The sequence below is a fragment of the Tupaia chinensis genome, unplaced genomic scaffold (assembly GCF_000334495.1).
Source record: "Tupaia chinensis unplaced genomic scaffold, TupChi_1.0 Scaffold148019_1, whole genome shotgun sequence".
Taxonomy (NCBI): domain Eukaryota; kingdom Metazoa; phylum Chordata; class Mammalia; order Scandentia; family Tupaiidae; genus Tupaia; species Tupaia belangeri.
In genome coordinates, this window is record NW_006207869.1 from 406,107 (window position 1) to 412,874 (window position 6,768).

A 6,768-nucleotide genomic window follows, 5' to 3' on the forward strand; every position below is an offset into this window, starting at 1 on the left:
AGTCGTCTGCAGTTCGTGTCCCGGACCCGGTGGCTTAAAACTCACGCCGGGCGCGTGTGTGTGCGTGCCCAAGATCCTGAGAGGAGAATGGAGGAGAAGGGATTGCGGCATGACCATCCCCCCTGGGGGGTGATTTCTCGCTTTCTGTCTCTCTGTCTCTCTCTGTCTGTCTGGCGAGCGCACGCGCCCTACAGTGAAAATCTCTCAAAAAAAAAAAAAAAAAAAAAAAAACCTTGTTGGGGTTCTGTTGCAGCAGCTCTTGGAGGATGTAGGGCAGGTGGGGTTGCAGATGCCAGTTCATCTCCATGGCCTTGGCACCAGACCTGGGAAAGCCAGCAAAGGGGAAACCATTTCAACTCCTAGGAATTTTAGATGTTGAACACATTCCTGTGCACAGAATTCGATATCATGTAGTTTACTAGGACCTGTCGTGTCTGGCCGTGGGCATTTTTAACTAGGAGGATTAGAAGGTTACGTGGGACCAGCAGACGGCCTCATGTTTGTATTTCTGTACTCCCACGTTGTTGACCAGGATTCAAGACCTGGGTCTGGAAGCTTAAAACTCATGCTGGACATATGTGCATACATGCCCAAAATCCCAAGAGGAGAATGAAGAAGGAATTCTGGCATGGCCATCCCCCTTGAGGGGTGATTTCTTGCTTTCTGTCTCTGTGAGCACATGTGCTCTATAGCAAAATCTCTCTTTAAAAAAAAAAAGATCATGTGACATTGGAGGGGGAGGATTTATCTTAGTGACTTTAGGATCCTGGTTTCATTGTAGATATAATTATACAAAGCAAAGAATCCAGGAAAGAATTGCCAGAGAAGGAATTAAAACTATATTATTGATAGCACCCATCTTTTCTTTTCTTTTCTTTTCTTTTCTTTTCTTTTCTTTTCTTTTCTTTTCTTTTCTTTTCTTTTCTTTTCTTTTCTTTTCTTTTCTTTTCTTTTCTTTTCTTTTCTTTTCTTTTCTTTTCTTTTCTTTTCTTTTCTTTTCTTTTCTTTTCTTTTCTTTTCTTTTCTTTTCTTTTCTTTTTTGAGAGGTTTTTCCTTTAGGGTGCATGCGCTCGCCAGAAAGACATAGAGAAACAGTGAGATAGAAAGAGAGAAATCACCCTCCAGGGTGGATGGCCATGCCGCAATCCCTTCTCCATTCTCCTCTCGGGATCTTGGGCACACATGCATATGTGCCCGGCATGAGTTTAAGCCACTGGGTCCGGGATTCAAACTGCAGTTGGCTACATGGGAGTTCAGTGACATAGCCATTACACTAACTGCTGGTCCCATAGCACCCATCTTGATCCTGCAAGAAAGAAAAACAGTAGCAAGGGCCACAGTGACATCATCTTGAGCATAAAGAACTAATGCACAACTCCCTGAGGTCGGTGTGCACATAGCTGAGATCAACCACATAAAACACGTACAGTAAGAAAGCGCACAGGACCAGCAGGTGGCATGGTGCTTGGGATGCTGGTATCCTACATGACAGACTGTGGTTGGAACCCTGGACCTGGCAGCTTGAAGAACATACAGATCATGTGTATTTTTTACCCAAAATCCCAACAAGAGAACAGAGGACAGGGAACTGTGGTGTGGCTGTCCCCGGGGGGTGGTGGTGGGGTGGTGAGTGGTGGTGATTTTTCACTTCCCCTCTCTCTGTCTCTTGTCTTTCTCCTGGGAACACACAAAAATAAATAAGAGGAAAACTTTAGAACATAGAAGAATCAAATGACAGGAAAGAGAGAAACTGAAAATGAGAACCCACAAGCATTATATTTATGTTATGATACAATACTTAAGAGGTAATACGGAGGGGCCGGCAGGTGGCACGGTTGTAAGAGTGCTAGACTCCCACATGACCAACTGCGGTTCGAGTCCCAGACCTGACGGCTTGCTTTCTCACTCTCTCTCCCTCTCTCTCTCTTTTCTCTCACTCTGTCCTTTGGTCAAATTTAAAAATAATGAAAGTAAGTAGATAAATAGTTAAATACAATAATTCTTTTTTTAAAAAACAGAGGTAATATGAATGAAAATAAAGGTTTTACAAAATACTCCCAATCAAGTAAATAACGTATGTGTAAGTTGTAGTCTTCTTTTCACACTTACATGAAAACTTGCCAATTCATTCTGGCCTTGGATGTGCTGCCAAGATAAGCATTCTCCTGTGTTACATGTGGTAGACCTGTCATACTTATAAGATAATTTATAGGCTGTGATTCTGAATGACAAAACCTAGTGTTTAATGTACTTGAAAGAAGAGTTTCCCTGTAATAAACAATGAATCAGAAAAAAAAATTAAAAGAAGAAAAGGAAACCCTGTAGGGGGTGTCTCTGTCTCTCTCTTTTACTTTGCTAGAGTGCACATGTACTTGCTGGAGTGAGACAAAGAGAGAGAGTGAGATAGCACCACCACCCCCCATGGAGGATGGTCACACCAGGTTCCCTTGCGCTCCATTTCTCCATTCTGTTTGAACTTGGGGCACACACACACATACACACGTGCCTCTTGTGTTTTTCTTTCTTTTTTTGTAAAAAAAATTTATTTATTTAATTCCATTTGATATATATATTTTTAATTTGACCAGAGAGAGAGAGAGAGAAAGGGAAAGCAAGAAAGCAAGCCACCAGGTCCAGGACTTGAAACACAATCGGCCATGTGGGAATCCAGTGCCTTTATACACCATGCCACTTACCAGCCCCGTCCACTTATGGTTTTCAAGCCACCAAGTCCAGGACTCAAACCACGCAGTTGTCCATATGGAATCCAGCCACCTCAACCACCACACCACTGGCTGGGCCTCTCTCGTCTCTGTTTCTCTTTCTTGTAGACGAAATAAATAAACTTATAAGAAAGAAAAAGAAAAAAATGAATTTCACTGGCCAATACTTAGCATAGATTGGACACTAATACCTTCCCCAGACCAGCAGCTTCTTTTCTACTGAGCTCGCTTAAATTTCAAGTGTATCTTAAGTTTATAGAGAAAAGTCAGAAGTAAGTGTGGCTCTAATGTTTGAGTGTTGGCAGAAATTTTGACAAGTTTATGCCTGACTTTTCTTATAAGAAAAAGGTGGAGGGGGAGGCCAAACACTGGTAGAATTCATTTTAATTCCTCATTCCTTCCCAACTGACCATTGAAAGATATTCTAGGGGATGGAAGGTGGCATGGTAGTTAAGGTACTGGACTCCCATGAGGGTGACTACAGTTCAAGTCTCAGACCTGAGGGGTTGCTTTCTCACTTTCCCTCTCTCTCTCTCATGAATTCATCTTCCTTATTGGAAATTAAAATATCAATTATGACAATAAATCCAATTAAATAAATGATTATAAAAAAGGAAAGATATTCTATTTTGCCAGGAATGTCCCTTCCTTTCTTTGACTATCATAGGCAAAATACCAATTCTTGATTGCTGAAGGCAAAGAGCAAGAGTTTCTTTCTTTTTTTTTTTTTTTAAGAATTACTTATTTAATTTTATTCATTCATTCATTTATTTTAATTTGACCAGAGAGAAACACACACAGAGAGAGAAGAAAAGTGAGAAAGCAAGCCACAAGGTCCAGGACTCAAACTGTGGTCAGCCATGTGGGAGTGTCCAGCACCTTAACCACCATTCCACCTGCTGGTTCCAAGCAAGAGTTTATTAAAGTTGTGTTGGTTTAATGGAAAAAGTTATTGAGGAAAATGATATCAGCTGTTAACGTTTTTTCTGTGTTGGTTGTTTCTTTAAATTGTAGACCTGTCAAACAGTGCTCAGGGTTCTTTACAAGATCTCTGTATTTCCTTATCGCCCAACCTACATCAGGGTTTCTAGAAATAGCCATTTTACTTCCAGCAATTAATAACTAAAATAATAAGATGAGGGGACCAGCAGGTGGTGTGGTGGTTAAGGTGCTGGACACTCCATGGCCAACCACGGTTCAAGTCCTGAAACTGGTGACTTGCTTTCTCACTTTCCCTCTCTCTGTGTCTCTTTCTGGACAAATTAAAATAAATGAATAAATAAATCATTTAAAAAATGATAACAATAAGATGAATCTCTTCCTCCTCATTCCCTTGAATATTATACTACCTGAAGGACAGGCTCTTCGCTCCTGCCTAAATGTGCTCTGATACACCCGCATACCTCAGTTATCTTGTAAATTGGGAACCAAGTATCATCACTAAAAGCTTATTATTATCCCTTATTTTGATTAATATCTTTTCTTCCAGAGTACACACTTAGAGGATGGCATCTGTTCTGAAGAGATTCCATCTGGAGAACTCATTTCTTTCCATTTGCATATATAACATTCATGCTCATGAAGTAGGTTTTAAAAATAGTAATAAATATTTGATTTAATGAGCCCACAAAAAAATGCCAGCCTTTTTTTTTTTTTTTTGGAGAGGTTTTCACTGTAGGGCGCGTGCGCTCACCAGACAGACAGAGAGAGACATAGAGACAGAAAGCAAGAAATCCCACCCCCCCACCCCCAGGGAGGATGACCACTCCGCAATCCCTTCTCCTCCATTCTCCTCTCGGGATCTTGGGCACACATGCACACACCTGGCATGAGTTTAAGCCACTGGGTCTGGAACTCAAACCGCGGAGTCCAGTGACATAGCCATTACGCTAACTGTTGGTACCAAAAAATGCCAACCTTTTAAAATTTCAAACTAAGGAAAGGAAATATGAGATTAGTATAAGTAAAGTAGTTTCATCTTTTGGGAAAAGAAAAAAATAAAAAGACCTCATACAGGTAATGTTATTTGTCAGTATGGTTTGGATTTGTAGCAATACTTGATTAATAAATCATCCATTTACAGCCATTCCCATAGTAGAATCCTATATGCACTGTGATTGATCAATAACGTACATTTTAATTAATGATTTCTCCTCTCTGAAATTGAAATGCCAATATGAGTCTGAGTGTGTTTACAGAGGACAGAGTTCAACAGAGCCTCTCAGTAGCAGAACCAAAATAGAAGACAACAGCCCGCTCACCCCATGAGACTTGTGGGTCAATGAAACCAGAGCCCCCTGGAAATGTGCAGTTTTGGGGAGAGAGAAGCTCAAGAGTCCCTTCCACTCACAAATAACTTCCTGATCACCTCTGCTGTTCACACTGACTACAGCTATGATCGATTTAACCTGACTCTCAGATGGAACTGACCTGTGGTTTGAGTCAAATGACCACTAACTAGACGTGCGACCTTGTGTAAATCTATTGAGTCTCAGTCTCTTCAACTGTAAAATGGGTATTCAGTGAGGCTCTATCTCTGAGGTACCAGGCACAGAAACACATTCAACAAATGAGATCTATTCTTTTCCCTTTGGGCATGTAGATCCAACCTAGTTCAATATTTGATTATTTTGTATTTAAAGAATATAGAAATTACCCCTGTATGATCCTTTGGGAGAAATGCATCATAAACTTCCTCTGTTATGAGTCTGTGTAGATTTTAAAATCAAGGACAAGTTAATAAAATCTTTACTCTTTTTTTTTTTTTAAGTAAGACTGACTTGAACTGTGAACTTTCTCATGTGGGACTCTCACACAGTGTATCGCTTTACCACCACACAACTGTCTATCCCTGAGAAGACAGGGCTAGATAAAATTTTTAAGAACAGCTGAGGAGAGGGGCCAGCAGGTGGTATGGTAATTAAGGGACTTGACTACCATATGGCTGACTGCGGCTCAAGTCCCTGACCAGTGACTTGAAAATCATGCCATGCCTGTGTGCGTGCATGCCCAAAATCCTGAAAGGAGACTGGAGGGACTGTAGCATAGCCATTCTTTCTTGGGGGTGATTTTTCACTCTCCCTCTCTCTATCTCTCTCTGGGGAGTGCATGTGCCCTATGGCAAAATTTAAAGAAAAATAAAAAAAGAAATAAGAGGCTGCAACTAGAGTATTGTAGGGGTGCTTGCAATGGAGAAGGGAATCAGCCTCGCTGGGCCCAGTATGGTTCTGAGTTCAGTTATGATAGACAGGTCTAACAGAGCAGGGAGGAGCTGAAAAAATAGGAATAAACTCTTCATTCACTTCTCCCACTCCCACAAACAGTAGAAGAACCATATATTATTTACCCACAGGAAACAATCAGATGTTTTTCATTTAAGGAAATAGAATTAGGGCTTGCCAGTGGTGTGGTAGTTAAGGTGGCTGAATCCCACATGACTGATGGTGCGGTTCGAGTCCTGGACCTGGCAGCTTAAAAAACACAATGAGTGCTCATATATGTGCCCAAAACCCTGAAAGGAGAATGAAGAAGGAAAAACACAATGGGCACATGTGTGTGTGCTCAAAACCCTAAAAGGATAATGAAAGAGTAGGAATTTCAGTGTGGTCATTCTCATTAGGAGGCGTTTTCTCACTGTCCTTCTCTCTGTCTCCAGTGAATGCATGCTCCCTATAGCAAACTAAAAGAAAGAAAGAAAGAAAGAAAGAAAGAAAGAAAGAAAGAAAGAAAGAAAGAAAGAAAGAAAGAAAGGAGGGAGGAAGGGAGAGAGAAAAAGAGAGAGAGAGAGAGAGAGAGAGAAAGAGAGAAAGAAGAAAGAAAATAAATAAGTTAATTAATTAAATTAAATCTCAGCTGCACCACAAGTTAGACATTCTACTTTTCTTTCCAATTTCCATTTCATTTCATTTTACCTTTCATCCCAATTTCCATTTCATTTTCTCTCTCTGCCATTTGATGGATCCCCAGGAAAAAAAGCCATCTCCTACTGGTCAACCAGCTCCACACATGTACTCAGATTTCCCATTTAGTCTTTTTTAGTAAATGG

The 6,768-nt window shown here is 40.7% G+C and overlaps 1 pseudogene; it reads left to right on the forward strand.

Moving 5' to 3' along the window:
• Window positions 1-305: 305 nt before the first annotated feature.
• On the forward strand, window positions 306-1,368 carry LOC102477911 (cytochrome c oxidase assembly protein COX20, mitochondrial pseudogene; annotated as a pseudogene).
• Window positions 1,369-6,768: the final 5,400 nt, after the last annotated feature.